This window comes from Trematomus bernacchii, unplaced genomic scaffold, assembly GCF_902827165.1.
Source record: "Trematomus bernacchii unplaced genomic scaffold, fTreBer1.1, whole genome shotgun sequence".
In the NCBI taxonomy this organism is placed as follows: domain Eukaryota; kingdom Metazoa; phylum Chordata; class Actinopteri; order Perciformes; family Nototheniidae; genus Trematomus; species Trematomus bernacchii.
This window is the reverse complement of record NW_022987615.1, coordinates 506,344-525,576: the sequence shown is the minus strand read 5'-3', so window position 1 is coordinate 525,576 and position 19,233 is coordinate 506,344. Positions and strand designations below refer to the sequence as shown.

The 19,233-nt window shown below is 40.5% G+C and overlaps 1 long non-coding RNA gene across 1 annotated transcript; it reads left to right on the top strand.

Annotated features, from left to right (window-relative positions):
* The first annotated feature begins 15,708 nt into the window (after positions 1 to 15,708).
* On the top strand, positions 15,709 to 18,599 carry LOC117483868. The gene is made up of 3 exons (XR_004556053.1): positions 15,709 to 15,864; positions 16,300 to 16,343; positions 18,361 to 18,599. It is a non-coding gene; the product is annotated as an uncharacterized LOC117483868 (long non-coding RNA).
* Positions 18,600 to 19,233: the final 634 nt, after the last annotated feature.

The following is a 19,233-nucleotide window of genomic DNA, read 5'->3' as shown; positions in this document are numbered from 1 at the left end:
CGACTTATCAAGTCTTGGCAAACGGCATAAAACACGATTAAACGTGATAGTATATAAAACCATGCTCGTATCTACAACCTATAGAAATGCAAAACGGCATCAGTTTAGACGTAATTCTGTCCTCCTGCTTACCGCATCATTTATGAGAAAACATTTCATAACATTAACACAACATATTCGAGGTGGTTTTAAATAACATATCCGTATTTATTTATTTCTCCAAGTTATGTTTTTGTGTGCACTGAGGAGTCTCAAACAGGCGTTTGTTTAATCATTTAAAGATTGGCTTTAATCAATGTTTGAAAATGAATTCTTCATATTTGATAAATGAGAGGTAACATTTTATTTATGGTATTATTTCCACATATTTCTCTCCATTCTTCCTTCTGCCAACGGTGTCGCAGTTTCTCGTCTCTCCCGTGTGTGTGCTTAGTGCGTACACATGGGTTAGAGTTTGCGTGGAGGACCGCACATTTTCCCGTCAAGTTAGTATTTTATAAATTGCAAACATTGCGTAGAAACTGGCGTACGCCATTTTTTGAGCGTATATCCCTTTATAAATGAGGCCCCTGAAGAGGATTCAGTTTTTATGTTATCTGATCATCTAACCTGTTCTTTAATGATCGCAGTAAAGAAACTTAGTAACAGTACAGTAACACAGTTTAAACTCTTGATCCCTGGCGTCATCAGCGATATATTAAATGTATTTTGTATTGTCGACCATATTTTCATTGTTTCTGTAATGCACTCATTTAGAATCTTAAGGTAAAGAGGCCTTCTTCAGATTTTAACATTAGTGTGTATTGTGCAGCTCGTTAAGTCTAGAGAGCTTTGATCTCAAAACAGAGTGGAGGAGAGCTTCAAATTCGCCAAAAAAAAAAGAAATGTTAAACCTGCCATAAGTCCCAAACTCTACACTCATTTGTTGATGAAAATGTAGGAAAACATCTCTTAGGTTGAAAAAGAAAAACATTTAAGTATAGAATTTGAAAAAAAGGCTGTTGAGGGCGAGGATGTGACAAAAACTTTTCACATGAAACCCTCTCCTTTCACTGATCACTACACAGCTACAGTCACCATTCAGCTATTCAGATATTCAGCTTTCTCTGCATTTTCAGCAAAGTTCAGCAACACATTTGAGCAGCTTTCAGCATTCACACGCATTTTCAGCAGGAAATGCCTTTTCTAGTCTAACCTGTTATTTAATGATCGCAGTAAAGAAACTTAGTAACAGTACAGTAACAACGTTTAAACTCTTGATCCCTGGCTTCATCAGCGATAGTAAATAATCTACATACAGACAGAAGTCAAAATGTGCTCTCTGAATGAACTAATGATGTTTAAAACATGTGTTGTTTCCACAGACAGAGAGCAGAGTCTCCAGTCCCCAGCTGTCTGTCTCTGAAGAGTGACTGGTCTAAAGAGTATCCTCTAAACTTCAGTAATGAACCTGGACCCTCAGACACAAAGTAAGAGTTTCTGCTGTAACCTGACCTGAAGAGGATCCAGTTTTTATATAATCTAATATATTAAACTGTTCTTTAATAATATCATGTGTGCAGTATAGTACAGAACAAAGGCAGCAGAGTACAGCAAGCTAACATTATTTGAGGATATTTCAATATGCATTTATAGCATCATTGTATCAGTGGCATCAAAAGGTTTTAAATGGCAAAGATATTGATAAATACTCACTAAAAACTAAATATATCGTCCAAAACATTATTTACTACTTGGGCATGTTTATGATATGTATTTTAAAGATGTTTATTAATGATAGTGATGACCTGGTGAGCTGGTTGTGTTTAGCATTAGCAGATATAATAGAGCTTTGTGTGATTACATGTAGAGTCAATGCAAAGACCCAGATCCGTGCCTGGAGACACCAAGAAAGTGAAGAGGTGAAATTCATGTCACCTGCGTATTCGTGTAGCGTGACACATTTCATCTTGAGAGTGACGTTTGTGACGCTCTGCCCATTGGTGAGAATCAGCTCCACTAATGTGACGTGCTGTAAAGGATGTGTTCATCTCCACAGAGGGAAGAGGAAGAGTGGTGTTCCTGTGGAGGAGCAGCTGTCCAGCTGTGCTCTGTGTCAGGACGTCCTGAAGGATCCAGTCTCTACCAGCTGTGGACACTGGTTCTGCAGACAGTGCATCACCTCATACTGGGAGCAGAGACCTCCATCAGGAGACCCCTCCTGTCCCCAGTGTGGAGAAAGATCCAGAACCAGAGCTGGACTGCAGACAGCCAGTCAGACCAGCTCTGTACGAGGTAAGAGGCCGAACACATGAAGCGTTTTATTCCTCTTCCTGGTTCATTTGTTTTTGAACAGGTATACAGATGGGGCATCTTATTTCGGACGCCAGCATACAGCTTCCTGCCTACTGCCAGCCAGTTACCTGCCTAAGACCTGCCAAAGACCAGTATCCAGGAATGTTAAGCCCTCCCACTATTCTCCAATTTCAGGGTTTAACCAGGAGATGGCGCTATATATTAAATAACTATGGCCAAACTAAGACTTAGTTTTTCACAAGAGAAAATGCAGATATTATATAAAAAACTAAAGTTAAAATCTTGTTTTTAATGCCCCAAGAGCAATAACATCTTGTCACAAGCTTTTTGGAAAGAAAAGACAGAACCAAGAGACCTGTAGTTGACTAATTACAGGCCTCAATAAAGTTCTGCCATTGGTTGTGAAAAACAACGGTGGACATAGTGGAAAGTGAAATTGACATTGTCGAATTTAATAAAAATACAAAATAATGTATCTGTGTACGTGTTTTACTATGTGATCTGCATGCACTTATCAAACATCTAATTAAAGAATGGTAGCTGTACCTCTCAAACAACCTAAACTAGTTATAAATGTTTATTTTAAATAAAGTCTTTATGACTCAGAATATGAATAACATGGGTCCGTTATAGTTTGTTTTCATCTGATTTCAAATAAACAAAGTCTTGGCTTTCAGAATATTAAACTTGTTTCGGCAAATTTAGATGATAAATACAACTATGAAGCTTGTAACGGCATAATTACTTAAGCGGAGAACGGAGTAAGTTAACGTTACAGCAGGCATAACAACAGCCGGTGTTTATTTTATTATAATATATAGTCGTTTTATTATATAACTATATATGTAGTTTTATTATAATATATAGTCGTTATTCATTTCCTATAATATATAGTCGTTATTCATTCGTTATTCATTTGTTTTAAAGCTCAATATATAGTTTTATTATAATATATAGTCGTTATTCATTTGTTTTAAAGCTCAATAAGGAAGATTGAACTTTAAACTTTCACACGCGTTGACCGGCGAAAAACTCTGCCCGGTTCACCGACCCCCCTCTGAGTGAATACCCAAGATATCTTGGTTTGATTTGGAGAAGGCTTTTAAAGTATACTAACTCTTCCCGTCAAGAATATGAATAGAACTTAGATAGATCACTTTACATTTCTGCGAATGAATAGCTTAGCTACTTGGCACTAAGAGTACAGATATGTCTACCCTTTCTTTTCAGAGTGTAATATCTGCATTTTCTCTTTTGGTTTGAATAGGAGAAGGGCAATGGTTATCGATGGTGCTTTTAAAGCTTATTGTATACGAACTGTGTGATTTATATTGCTTTTCAAATGCATATAAGCCCCCCATTTACACTGCACTTCCCGTCAAGAATATGAATAGCACTTAGTTAGATCACTTTACAGATCAGGTTGGACCAGCCCTGTCGCTACTCTCTGCATTTCCTACTGCAGATAGAAAAAAAGCTAAAAATATGTATTTCTTAATAAACTAAATAGGCCACCATTGGTAGCAGTTCTCATTATATACTTCTCAGTAACTGCTCCCCTTAAATTAAATGTATTCTGTAGATAAATGTAAACGTTCACCATCCCCCACCCGCCTACTGTATGTTGCTTTTTGACATGTAAATGGGTAACTACCCCCCTCTGAGTGAATACCTGTTGTACCTGTCCGGGGCTAAGCCCATAGGACGATGCTCTGATGTCATCACCCTCGCACATTGGTCATATGTTTACAAAAAACGATGTTAACACTTTCTCGTTCTTAATATATGCTATATTTAGGGTCGATATGTGTTGAATTTACTTTAAAATAGCAGATCACTGTGATTCGGCTTAGTGAACGTGTGTCTCTTCTCCGCGGCTCCTCCGTGCAGAGAGGCCCCCCCCCCGTTGACAATTCACGAGCATCTAACTCTCTCCCCCCTCCCCCGTCACACCTTCTAACAGAACCCCCCCCATATCAAATCCCAATTTATTCATATTCTGAGTCATAAAGACACACACACACACACACACACACACACACACACACACACACACACACACACACACCCCGAGTTTGGTTAGGAGGGACAGCACAGCAAAAGCACAAAGATAACATTAGACAGAATGGCAAGAGGCTGCTTTTGAACTTTTCGTGAAGATGGCCTTATTCATTTTTAATACAACTGAGATGTTGGGAATCTATTTATAGACAATTTATTGTGGCTCAGGTTAAGATTCCTCAAGTGAGAATCCAAACATAAATAGTCTTGCAATGGTCTTTGACAGAAGAGATTGACAGCTTCAAAGACTGGCGCATGGCTCCCTCTTTTCTGTCTTTTGAGGCGACTGCAACAAAGGCTCCCCACTGTTGTGTTCGCAACAAAGCATGACTCAGTACACATATTCCAGGAATGTAGCTCCTCAATTTCTATTTCATGTCCACAGTATTAGAAAAGATTATTATTCCACAAATGTATTCTCTCTAGTGATTACCTTGATGCCAAGGAAGTGCTCAGTGTATGTATTATGACCATTTAAATAGTTAATGTGTTGTCTTGTGTTGACCTGCAACCGCATCTTTACACCTCCATGTTCACATTTCCATTACCTAGAGCAGGGGGTGTCAAACTCAATTTCATCGTGGGCCACATCAGCATTAAGGTTGCACTCAAAGGGCCGGTTGTAACTTTAAGACTATATATATAAATAATGTTTTATATAACATTATTGCCTCTGCATTGGATTATTATCGGATAAGGTAATAACTTCATAATTAACTACGTCTGAGAGCAGAAGTTTAGGGCAAATAATTTCAAATAATTGCAAGTCTCTTCAGTGCGCATGTCACAAGATGCATTGTGGTACATGTAGTTTATGGACATTGTGCTTCTGTAAAGTGGCATGAAACCGTATAATAAACATATTATATGTTTTGAAGCTCTTGCGGGCCAAATCAAATGAAGTCGGGGGCCGGATTTGGCCCACAGACCTAGAGAGTACCAAAATACAGTGAGTCCTAAACACAAGTAGTCAGGGTTCATTTATAACGCTTATTTTGATTTATTTTTCTCAAATGATGCTGTATGTTTCACTTTCTGAAAGCATTAGAATCGCACATGAAAAATATTGAAAGCTGCCAGCTGCCCTCGGCCATGTCTTTGGCGGTGATCCAAGCTTCGGTACCACAGTGGATACAGTTAGTAATACATTTATACTGATCAAATGTCAATACATTACATAAGTCTTATTCTCATTCATACTTAATTTATTTCTTCTTCTGTCAGTGTGAACACAAAAAACTAACCGGTATTACATTTCATTCTAAAGTTTACGGTCTAAAAAGGTATTTAAAACAGAATTTGTCGTTGCTTTTGGCATAAGCAGTCAGAGGAAACATAACGTTCTCAGTAAGATTCCTTGAAGAACTAGAGCACAAGAACCAAAGTAAGCTTTACTTTCAATGAACCTTCAATATAGACCTAACATGTGAAGAAACATACTTTATTTAAAATAAACATTTATAACTAGTTTAGGTTGTTTGAGAGGTAATTGAAATAGCTAAGGGTGATGATCTGACTTTAAGTGTGTGTTTTCCTCCTCAGGTGAACAGGTATTCACTCAGAGGGGGGTCGGTGAACCGGGCAGAGTTTTTCGCCGGTCAACGTGTGTGAAAGTTAAAATCTTCCTTATTGAGCTTTAAAACAAATGAATAACGACTATATATTATAATAAAATAAACACCGGCTGTTGTTATGCCTGCTGTAACGTTAACTTACTCCGTTCTCCGCTTAAGTAATTATGCCGTTACAAGCTTCATAGTTGTATTTATCATCTAAATTTGCCGAAACAAGTTTAATATTCTGAAAGCCAAGACTTTGTTTATTTGAAATCAGATGAAAACAAACTGTAACGGACCCTGCCGTGTTATCTTGATATTTCCCGCACAGACCCTTTCATACCGGCAATGCGCGATAGAAACAAGAGGAACTGCGACAGCATAAATATGCGAACACAAACCTACAGACTGCTGGAGAAGAGATATCACAGGGGGGGGGGGTTGGGACACACACATTCCGATGGCCAATTCGTTTTAAACAAAGAGTAGGCTATACTCAACATAGTGGGGTGGGGGCTGGTGAACGGTATGGTCAATGTTTGTAAACACTGTGACATTTTGACTTTATTTGATCATTTAAGTTAAAAACTAACGTTCATATTTCATATTACTGTTTTGCCTGGCTGGACCTGTAATTTACAGGAAAGGAGTGCACGCTACTAAAGAGACACGCTACCATGGAAACCAAACAATGGTGTTGCTGTATTGAAGTCCGAGTGGAAACAGTCATATTTGGAGCGTTATGTTAGAATGAACCAGCGAGGTCGTGACTCACAAAAAAAAAGTGTTACTTCACTAACTGTAAGCTTGTCACTCAGAGTAACCTACAGTTAACTTAACTGTTGGAAAAGAAAGATCAGGGGGGGGGGGGGAGAGAGCTGTGATGGGCCATTAGGAGTGTAAACACACAGCTGAGAGCTGCCGTTTCATTCTGACTGTTTAAAAAACGGTAACAACGGACTATTTTTCTTAGCGGATGCATGTAAATTTAAATCAATACATACAACTATTTTTTAAATCAATAAAAATATTTTCTAAATCCATAAAAGCATTTTAATTAATATTGGGAGTCATGTCGTTACTTTGTTGAGAATGTGGCCATATAATAAGCGGGATAATTTGCAGCGACTTGGTCATTATGGGGAAAAATAACACCCAGGGATCAAGATCCCTCCGCGACGCGACGCGGAGGGATCAGTAATTTTTAGTGAATTACTGAGTTTAGGCACGTTAATAACATTTTAATGAAGTTGAATACAGTATATTCATATTTGTCAGTGATTTCATGTCAATTCGGCGAACATAAACGATTAAATTAGGATTAAAAATCGAGAGCCGGCTGCTGTTCGTTTTTTTCGACTAAACAACATTATTTTGTTAAATAACAACATGGTGATGTTTTGTAAATGATTACATGTATTATTTAGCACAGACTATGATCCTATCCGTGACATATGGATCTTAACAAAGATCCGCTATACATTAGTACCAGACATACTGTACAAGACTCCACACATGACTCCAGTGTGGAACCCCACTGCACCCCCTGGTGGATCAATGATCCATTGCAGCTGGCTTCACAATAATTACATTTATTTATCACGGGGGCGGTATCAAGTCAGACTGGGGGCCGGCCGGCCATCACGGACCGTGCACGAACCAATCACGACCCTCGCGTTTTAAACTGTCCAAAATCAGACGCTCCATCTGTACTTTTGTAGAGCATAGACAGTAAGCTGTTTATAAAACATTTAAACTCAGTCAGTTTGTTGTTGTTTTAATGTTATAATTAGATTCTCAGAGCATTTCCCTCATTCTCTCATGTTTCCTTCTCTTCCAGCAGATAGTGGTCTGCAGGAGGTTTTAGATGAACATAGGCTCAGTCTGAGGAGGAGATGTGAACGTGTGACTGAAGGAACTGATCAAAGTGAAACCCTCCTCAACAGGATCTTCACTGAGCTCTACATCACACAAGGCCAGAGTGAAGAGGTTAATACCCAACATGAGGTGAGGCAGCTGGAGACAGCTTCCAAGAAGAAGCCCCTCCATGACACTCCAATCAAGTGCCAGGACATCTTTAAAGCCTTACCTGACCAACAGACTCTCATCAGAGCGGGTCCTGACCAACGGAAGTCGCTGGAGTTGGAAAAACCTTCTCAGTGCAGAAGTTCACTCTGGACTGGGCCGAGGGTTTGGGAAACCAAGATGTCAGTCTGGTGATCCCGCTGTCCTTCAGGGAGCTGAACCTGATCAAAGGTGAGCAGTACAGTCTTCTCAGGCTGCTCCATGTTTTCCATCCAACCTTACAGAAGGTCACAGCAGAGCAGCTGGCTGTCTGCAAAGTGCTGCTCATCTTTGACGGCCTGGATGAAAGCAGACTTTCTCTGGACTTCAGAAACAATGAGGTTGTGTCTGATGTCTCACAGCAGTCCTCAGTCAACGTGCTGCTGACAAACCTCATCAGGGGGAAGCTGCTTCCCTCGGCTCTCGTCTGGATAACTTCCCGACCTGCAGCGGCCAATCAGATCCCTCCTGAGTGTGTGGACAGGGTAACAGAAGTACGAGGCTTCACTGACGCCCAGAAGGAGGAGTACTTCAGGAGGAGATGGAGTGATGAAGACCTGTCCAGCAGAATCATCTCTCACATCAAGAGCTCCAGGAGCCTCCACATCATGTGTCTGATCCCAGTCTTCTGCTGGATCACTGCTGCAGTTCTGGACCACATGTTGACTACAGACCAGAGAGGAGAGCTGCCCCAGACCCTCACTGACATGTACTCACACTTCCTGCTGGTCCAGACCAAGAGGAAGAAGCAGAAGTATGAAGAGGGACATGAGACGAGTCCCCAGCAGCTGACGGAGGCTGACAGGGAGCTTCTTCTGAAGCTGGGGAGGCTGGCGTTTGAACATCTGGAGAAAGGAGACATCATGTTCTACCAAGAAGACCTGCAGCGCTGTGGTCTTGATGTCAGCGAGGCCTTGGTGCACTCAGGAGTTTGTACACAGATCTTCAAAAGAGAGAGAGTGATCTTTGAGAAAACAGTCTACTGCTTTGTTCATCTGAGCATTCAGGAGTTTCTGGCTGCAGTCTACATGTTGCACTGTTACACCAACAGGAACACAGAGGTATTGGAGGACTTCCTGCAGAGAGACTGGGACGAAGACAGGGATAACAGTGATGATGATTACCCATCCCTGCCTGTCTTCCTAAAGGGAGCCATGAAGAAATCCCTCCAAAGTGAAAATGGCCACCTGGACCTGTTTGTCCGCTTTCTCCACGGCCTCTCTCTGGAGTCCAACCAGAGACTGTTAGGAGGCCTGCTGGGTCGCACAGACAACAGACCCAGAAACCATCCAGAGAGCCATCAGCAACCTGAAGGAGATGAGAAGTTCTAAAATCTCTCCTGACAGGAGCATCAACATCTTCCACTGTCTGACTGAGATGAAGGACCACTCAGTACATCAGGAGATCACAGAGTTCCTGAAGTCAGAGAACAGATCAGAGAAGAAGAACTCTCTGAGATCCACTGCTCTGCTCTGGCCTACATGCTGCAGATGTCAGAGGAGGTTCTGGATGAGTTGGACCTGGATCAGTACAACACATCAGTGGAGGGGAAACAGAGACTGATTCCAGCTGTGAGGAACTGCAGGAAGTTCAAGTAAGTCCAGATGTGATTAACTTTATAAACTAATGTGGATCAGGAGCAGAGTTGGGTGTAACGCGTTACTGTAATATATTACTTTTGTCGGTAACGGAGTAGTGGAACGCGTTACTTTTATAATTCAGTAATCCACTACTACAGTTACTAACATTGCCCCGGACACGCGTTACTTTCGTTACTTTTATAAAATCAGTCATAATCACACTGACAGACAAGAGGGGTTTCCGCCGCAGGTTTATATGTACGTAATCTGCGCGACTCGCGCGTCCACATATCCACGTGCAGTGCTGCATAAACATGGCTGAGTCAGCGATAACTTTCGAGGGGTGGAGGTATGCCCATTATTTTGAGTTCGTCCGAAGAATAGACAGGAATGTGACGGTGAGGTGCAAAACTGTGTCCAGGCCAGAAGCTGTTATCCACTGCTGCAAACACCACGTCAAACCTCAACAAATACCTGCAAAGAACACATGCTAAGGTGAAGCTAATAGCTAAGGACCGGACCCCCGAACCCAGAGTGAGGATGTTGTGAGTCGCCGCCGCCGAATCTGAAGCGGCACAAATTAGAATTTGGAGGACCGGTAACCAAAGCAGAGATGGACAGGCTTGTAGCATCCTTCATAGTAGAGGTAATGTTGCCCATTTGCACAGTGGAATCACCATCGCATCGTTCAGAGATATACTGCGCAAAATACAGATAGCAGGAGACAGAGGACAGCCATGGTCAGAGCTATCTGGATCAGTCTTATGCGACAATGGAAACTGAACTAAAGAGAACATTTAAAACTTTAGCAGTCTGCGTGATCTGCCTGTAGGGAGGGGCGGGCCGGCCCTGCGAGTAAAGTAACGAGTAAAGTAACGAGTTACTTTATGTAGAGAGTAACGAAGTAGTGTAATATATTACTTTTTTTTAAAGTAATATGTAATATATTACTTTTTTTTAGTAACGACCCCATCTCTGATCAGGAGTTTAATTATTCAAATACACACGATAACATTTCTGCTGTTTAAATACTGAGAAAATAAACCAACACTGTTCTTCTCTTTATTTATAATAATAGTTAAACTGAAGCGTTCCTCTCTTCATATTGAGTGATGGAGGCGACATGTCAAACACATGAAGGACTTTAGAGGTTTCTCAGCATGTGATCACACCACACAGCAGGACTTACAGTTATCACAGAAACATGTTATTATTACTTTCTAGTAGTTTCTTTATCATTAAACACGTTTTTATCACAATGTGTTAGAGTTTAAAATCAGATCTATATCATTTCCCACCAATAACAGAGTTATGTCTTAATGCTGATATACTGGGAACATCTGATGCTATCAAGTTGAACATATTGAAACTTTATTGGTTTGTTAATTGTGTTTGTGTGCGCAATAAATGTTTCAGATGCTCAGAGAAGCCAAAACATCCTTCATCCATCATTCACATCCACATATTAACTAACATTTAAATATGTACATCTCTAATATTGTCAAGTGATTCATTTAATTTCTGTTTCTTTTGGTAACAGTCAGTGACAGCAGGAGCACAGACATGTGATCAGATCACACCGACAACTCATTACACTCTATTATCATATATTATTATATATTATATTAAATGGACTAACAGCAAATGTCTATCAGAACATGTCAAATCTTTTTCATCAAATGCTTGATGTTAATATAATGTTTCCTCTTTTTTTAACTCATGTTGTAATTTATGTTTTATTATAGACTTAATGACTGTGGACTCTCAGAGACTGAATGTGAAGTCGTGGCCTCAGCTCTGAAGTCTGACCCCTCTCATCTGAGAGATCTGGACCTGAGTGAGAGCCCTCTGGATGATTCAGCAGTGGAGCTGCTGAGTTCTGCACTAAAGAGTCCAAACTGCAGACTGGAGGCTCTCAGGTCAGTTCACTGACTGCAGTTCATATTGATCTGTTTGTGTTTATGATTTTCTGAATTTGAACAATACAATGTTTATTTTATTTGTTCCGTTTTTGCTAATGACTGAATATTGATCAGAGTAACAAAGAGAAGGTGAATGTGTGAGGGAGAGTGTTTGAGCTTCCACAGACTCACTCTGTGCACCAGGAGTCAGTGGAGATGCTGTCAGTACTGATGAGCTGTGAGGGAGATGAAGGAGTTGTTCAACATCTGATCAAAGTTAAAGTTCCAGATTATCAGTGGATTGTTTCTGCATCATCTCTGACATTAAAACCCTGTTTAACTCTGAACAGATTATTAAACCTGGAGTTATTTCAAACAGGAACATTGTTTTTCTAAAGTTACATCATGCTTTCTTTATTCAGACTGGAGTGCTGCAGGTTGTCAGAGATCAGCTGGGCAGCTCTGATCTCAGCTCTGAAGTCTAACATCCATCTGAGAGATCTAGACCTGAGTTTCAACGCTCTGCAGGATTCAGGAGTGGAGCTGCTGAGAGATCTTCTGGAGAGTCCAGACTGCAGACTGGAGACTCTCAGGTCAGTTCACTGACTCTCTGTTACTGCTGGAGATCTCACATGTTCACTTTGGAATTGAACCTCATTTATATTCATTAATAACTTACAGCCATAAAGTTGTAAATGTCCTTTTATTCATATTTCATTTTAAGAGTAAGAAGAAAGAACTGCAGACATACATGTTGAGTGTTTCTTAAAGTAACTGTAATAGATGTTAGTTGTGAAAAGTAAATCTATGTATTTAATATTTAGTAAACGTTAATGTCTGAATAAAGATCATCTGAAGTCATTTTAGTTTTAAATTGTGGTCAGAATTTATTCATCAAATGTGGAGAGAGAATCAAACCATTCAGCTGTCTTTGTCGTATTTTATTTCTTGAAGAAAGTTCAGTCAGTCACACAGAGAGCATACAGTCTGCAGAGAGGAAGACGAAGAGTAGAGTTTGGGTTGCATATTTAAACACAGAAGCCTCGTCTCAATACCCCTCCTCGACTCCTCTTTTCCCCTCCTCCGGGACTTGACCCGAATCGATCAAGACACGCCATTTTGAAGGACGTTTTTTTGAGGGGTGAGGGAGGATGGGTGCGGGAGGAGACCAAAGGGAGGATACACGAGAGCAGACTACGCGGAAGTGTTTTCACTACTCGCGTATAAAAGCCCCGCCCCACCTTCACAGCTGGTCGATTTCAAGAGAGGAAACGGAGACTGGAAGAATGAGTGGGAAAGAGTCACATAAATGTCCAAGTGCTCACAGCTCCGTGGGAATATTATGTGCAATTCATTTCTAAGGTTATACTAACATTTAAGTCCTGTTTAATGATCTTGAACGTCACTAAAACATAGCTATTAAGAAAGCTATTTCATGATGGCTAGATCTTGATAAATACAAATTATTTGTTTTGTTTTGTGTTAAAATATTGAGTAGTTAAATTATTTAAAATGCAGTCCTGAATGTGGGGATCTACAGGACACACATGTTCAGAGTAAAGCTTTCACATTACTATAATTAAATTTTATTGAAATGTACATATTTGACACCAAAACGGAACACAAAAGCAGGACCAACCATCATACATTGAATTCCTTGACTACAAGAGAAAGATTAATCATTTAAATAAATATTAAACAACAAATTGGGCCGGTTCTAAAGGTTATTCAGTTAAGCCCGATGAGAGGGGATACAGCTGTGCACATGTCATCATTAACAGACGTCGTTTAAGAGTGACGTTTGAGGTGAACCGAGGACATCCCAATTAATACCTGAGGACTCCTCTGTCTCGGGTTCCTCCTCGTGTCTCCTTCTCGCGTCTCCTCCTCGCATCTTACGGAGGCGGAGCTAAGACGCAAGGAAGGGACGCGAGTGAGGGAAAGGAGGAGTCGAGGAGGGGTATTGAGATGAGGCCCGAGAGAGGAGAAAGGGAGGGGGGAAGCTTGGTGATGATGAAGGAGCATTCTGGGAGTTAGGCAGTTAGGGAGGCCGTATCAGGAAGTTCTCAGTTTTCACCTGAGGTGAAGGTCTTACTGTTGGTGCACATAGACGAGTCACTAACAACACCTGCAACACATCTTCTTCATAAGGACTTTCCCCAAGCTTAGCTAAGAAAGTGAGACAGTAGCAAATATAGATAAACATTAGCAAATAAGAATCACACAATTATATTATTAAAGTAAGTAAGTGAGTATAATTGTTGTTGTTGTTGTTGAGTAACATCTGATTGGATTATAAACAGATTTGTATCCTCATCATGTTTTCTTTATTCAGACTGGAGCACTGCTGTTTGTCAGAGATCAGCTGTTCTGCTCTGATCTCAGCTCTGAAGTCCAACCCCTCCCATCTGAGAGATCTGGACCTGAGTTGGAACGATCTGAAGGAATCAGGAGAGGAGCTGCTGGGAGATCTTCTGGAGAGTCCAGACTGCAGGACTGGAGACTCTCAGGTCAGTTCACTGACTCTCTGTTACTGCTGGAGATCTCACATGTTTACTTTGGAATTTAACCTCATTTATATTCATTAATAATTTACAGCCATAAAGTTCTAAATGTCCTTATATTCATATTTCATTTTTAAGAGTAAGAAGAAAGAACTGCAGACATACATGTTGACTGTTTCTTAAAGGAACTGTAATAGATGTTAGTATGTGAAAAGTAAATCTATGTATTTAATATTTAGTAAACGATAACGTCTGAATAAAGATCATCTTGAAGTCATTTTAGTTTTAAATTGTGATGGGAATTTATTGATCAATGTGGAGAGAGAATCAAAGCATTCAGCTCTTTGTGGTATTTTATTATTGCAAGAAAGTTCAGTCAGTCACACAGAGAGCATACAGTCTGCAGAGAGGAAGAGGAAGAGTAGAGTTTGAGTTGCATATTCAAACCACAGAAGCCTCGTCTCAATACCCCTCCTCGACTCCTCTCTCCCCTCCTCCGGGACTTGACCCGGAATCGATCAAGACACGCCATTTTGAAGGACGTTTTTTTGAGGGTGCGGGAGGAGGGGTGCGGGAAGAGACGAAAGGGAGGATACACGAGAGCAGACTACGCGGAAGTGTTTTCACTACTCGCGTATAAAAGCCCCCCGCCCCCACCTTCACAGCTGGTCGATTCAAGAGAGGAAACGGAAAGAACTGGAAGAATGAGTGGGAAAGCGTCACATAAATGTCTAAGTGCTCACAGCTCCGTGGGACATTATTATGTGCAATTCATTTCTTAAGGTTATACTAACAATTTAAGTCATGTTTAATGATCTTGAAGTCACTAAAACATAGCTATTAAGAAAGCTATTCATGAATGGCTAGAATCTTGATAAATACAAAATTATTTTGTTTTGTTTTGTGTTAAAATATTGAGTAGTTAAATTATTTAAAATTCACAGTCCTGAATGGGGGATTCTCCACGACACACATGTTTCAGAGTAAAGGCTTTCACATTACTATAATTATAATTTTATTGAAACTGTACATTTGACACCAAAACAGAACACAAAAGCAGGACCAACATCATACATTGAAGTCCTTGACTAACAAGAGAAAGATTCATAATTTAAATAAATATTTAACAACAAATGGGCCGGTTCTAAAGGTTATTCAGTTAAGCCCGATGAGAGGGGATACAGCTGTGCACATGTCATCATTAACAGACGTCGTTTAAGAGTGACGTTTGAGTGAACGAGGACATCCCAATTAATACCTGAGGACTCCTCTGTCCTCGCGTCTCCTCCTCGCATCTTACGGAGGCGGAGCTAAGACGCAAGGAACGGACGTGAGTGAGGGAAAGGAGGGGAGTCGAGGAGGGGTATTGAGATGAGGCTCGAGAGAGGAGAAAGGGAGGGGGGGAAGCTTGGTGATGATGGAGCATTCTGGTAGTAGGGAGTTAGGGAGGCCATATCAGGAAGTTCTCAGTTCACCTGAGGTGAAGGTCATACTGTGTGGTGCACATAGAGAGTCACTAACAACACTTGCCAACACATCTTTCTTCATAAGGACTTTCCCCAAGCTTAGCTAAGAAGAGTGAGAAGTAGTAAATATAGATAAACATTAGCAAATAAGAATCACACAATGATATTATTAAAGTAAGTAAGTGAGTATAATTGTTGTTGTTGTTGAGTAACATCTGATTGGATTATTAACAGATTTGTATCCTCATCATGTTTTCTTTATTCAGTCTGAGGAGCTGCAGTTTGTCAGAGATCAGCTGTTCTGCTCTGGCCTCAGCTCTGAAGTCCAACATCCATCTGAGAGATCTGGACCTGAGATACAACGCTCTGCAGTATTCAGATGTGAAGCTGCTGAGAGATCTTCTGGAGAGTCCAGACTGCAGACTGGAGACTCTCAGGTCAGTAAGGGGTCTCTGCTGGTTCAGCAGTATTGTATGAAAACACAGGGAGGTGTTTCTCTCACTGGGGAATCACAACAGATCAGTGATGTTACCCACTGACTGCAGGCTCTTTCATTCTTCCATCAACTATAGAAGGCCAGCTGAAAATGCAAAGCCACATTTAGTAAGTAATCAACTTTCCCCAGACATATGGGATTTGACAGAAGAGTGGAAAAGGTAGTCTGTTTTTGATGGGATGTTTTTAGCTCCTTGACTAATGACTGTTACTTCCTGTAATGCAGCTGAGAGCTGTGGCAGTCAGTTGTAGTGTTTGCAGAGAAGATATGATGGGATGTAAAGCATGAGATCAGTCAGGACTCTGAAGCTGACTCAAAGAACAAACACTTATTTTAAACTGGATCCATAACTGTTGGATTGTGTTCATCCCTACAGGATCAGAGATGATGAGACGATCAGAGCCAAGATCCAGAAGAACTGTGAGTACTGAATATCCTCCATTCATCCAAGATATGAAACTCTTTCATGGAGCATGTCCTCAGAGGAAACCACACTCTTGTTTTTTCTCTCTTCATCATTTTGGCTGTTTCTCTTCACAACAACTGTTCTATCAAAAACAGTGACGGCTTCACTGACACTCTGTAAAATGTAAATAACTCTGAAGAATAGAACACATGAAAACATCAACATTATAACCAGTTACAGTATTACCATCAAAATATACTTGAGTAAAAGTAGAAGTACTCAGATCTTGTATTTGAGTAAAAGTAGAAGTACTCAGATCTTGTACTTGAGTAAAAGTAGAAGTACTCAGATCTTGTACTTGAGTAAAGTAGAAGTACCAGAGTGTAGGAATACTCTGTTACAGTAAAAGTCCTGCATTCAAAAATGTTCCTCAAGTAAAAGTAGGAAAGTATTCTCATCAAATATAGTGAAAGTAGCGACAGTAAAAGTAGTCATTGTGCAGATTGGTCCATTTCAGAATAATATATATTTAAGCAATAGCTCACGACAGGCCGTGGTATATGGCCATTATATCACAGTTAAGGGGCGTGGTTCGGCCCGACGCGAAGCGGAGGGTCGACAACCCGCTTTAGAATTATATTAGACAGAGAGCGTTGATCCATTATTTGGCTATTTATTTACATTAATTTGTATGTTGCCGTTTATTGTGCACCCACTGAAAAACTGTCCAGCATCAGTAGAATGGCTTATGTGGTTACTTGTATAGGTTGAGGTTGTTCTAGGCTGTTGCTTGGCGTGGCGAGAATATTGCTCCACTTTCTCCGGTCCCCGAGATTCGGCTTCCAGTAGCTCTGGAGAGAGCTTTCGCACCTGTGGCCACTAACGGTCATCATTTCTCTGCCTTGTTTCAAGACCCGCATCAGAAAGCTTTTGAATGGTGATACTTTTCCAGTTGGTCTACCTGCTCTTCACGTAGCTCTACATGTCGTCGTTTAGGTGCTTTTTGTTCTGGAGATAGGCACTCCTCAATCCACTCCTCCATAGTAAGATCCACCCCCCCCCCCCCGGAGGTCGAAGTTACTTAAATGTTTTTGCGGACCTTTTTGATTACAGATTTGAAAACATCGTTGCTTGCTTTAAAAGTAGCACAATTCATTATGTCAAACCTTGGAAAGTATCTAGATATCCCTGCCCTAATGCCAAAGGAACTGCACACTGAATATGTTTTGCAGTTTGATGTCTATGTCTGGACCGCTGCGTAAAAAGGAGGGTTTCTGCTCCGTTACTTTTCCGCTGTTTTCTTGTCCCAGTTTGAAAAGCAAACTGCAAGCAGTTTGCTTTTCAGCGCAACTGTATACAGTTTTTCTCAGACGCGGAGGGATACTGACTTGTTGTGAAAAGTAACTACAATTCTACCCGTGGTATACGCTCAGTATACCATGGCTAAGAACCAATCAGATTGCTTGATTTGACTTGTCCGTTTTATAAGATATGTTTTATAATGATTGATCATGAAAGTGTTCTCAAAGCTGGTAAAGGTGCAGCTAGTTTGAATGACTTTGTATACTGCAGGGTAGCTTGTGAATTTACTCCAGGTGGAACTAAAGTCTGATTTAACACTTGATTATATTTCACATCATTCATCCACATCTGTAAAGTAACTAAAGGGAAATACATGTAGTGGAGGAAAAGTACACCATGTACCTCTGAATTGTAGTGGAGTAGAAGTACAACGTAGAATAAAATGGAAATACTCAGGTAAAGTGCCTCAACATAGTACTTAAGTACAGCACTTGAGTAAATGTACTTAGTTCCTCTCCTGATCTGTAAAGCTCTCCCAACATATGCAGGTTAGCATCCGGCAGCTTCTATGTGCTGGGGACCCGTACTGTACATTTCTCTCATCACACTTTGGGCTCCTCAACATGTGTGGGTTCCCAGCAGGACTCTCTGAGCTGCAGACACATTCTTTCTGTGACTTTGTTCCAGATATTTGGAGCATAATAACTGAAGCTGTTTCTCCATGTTCAGGAACTCCCATCCCCCGAGTCCTGCGGCAGGAAGCGCTCCTTCTCTTCAAGAACTCCTGGACCCTGCAAGCTGGTCCAGAACCAGAGTCCCAGTGAGGAGTCCAGCCAGTCGACCTCTCAGAGTTAAACTAAACTACAACATTATTAAAGATCATGTTTAAAGTTAAAAAAGGATGCTTTCAGACTGAATCCAGAAGTTTCTCAAGCTGCAGTCAAAGCAGGTCATTTGTGAAATATATAAAACAATTATAAAACTGTAATAAGAATTACTCTGAATACTTTCTTTGGACATTTTATTTAAACAACATTTTAAACAAATATTTGAAATGTTTCTGACTTTCTATCGGAGTGCTTTTCTCATGAATTAACGACTTAAATCTTGTTTTCTTTCTTGTGTATTTCATAATCCTTCAGGATATTATATTTTTTTTCATGTAACTTTAAGACTAAATATTATTTCTCAGCTCTGTGATAAAAAAACCATTAATAAAATAAATATCCCACTTCTTGTACTTATATCCTGATTGATGAGTCAGCAGTAAAGCAGCCAGGCGTTAACGGTCAGCTGGCATGTGTATCTGTTCATTGGCTCATATGTGTAGCATGTTTAATGGCAGTGTGTTGAAAATGGCTGACAGGTGAATATGTCAGATCTCTGTGTGTTACTCAGAGAACCGTGTGCAGTGTTTTAGAAAGTGCAGAGTTGAATTGCAGATTGTGTGCAGAGCTGAAAATGTGTTTAGAGTTTGTTTGATTTGATCCAGCCAGTTCTGCCACAGCAAAGCATAAGGGCTCAGAGCTTGGACCTATTGTGTTCACATTATATACGCTTCCTTTAGGCAATATTATATATATATATATGCCGTTAAAAACT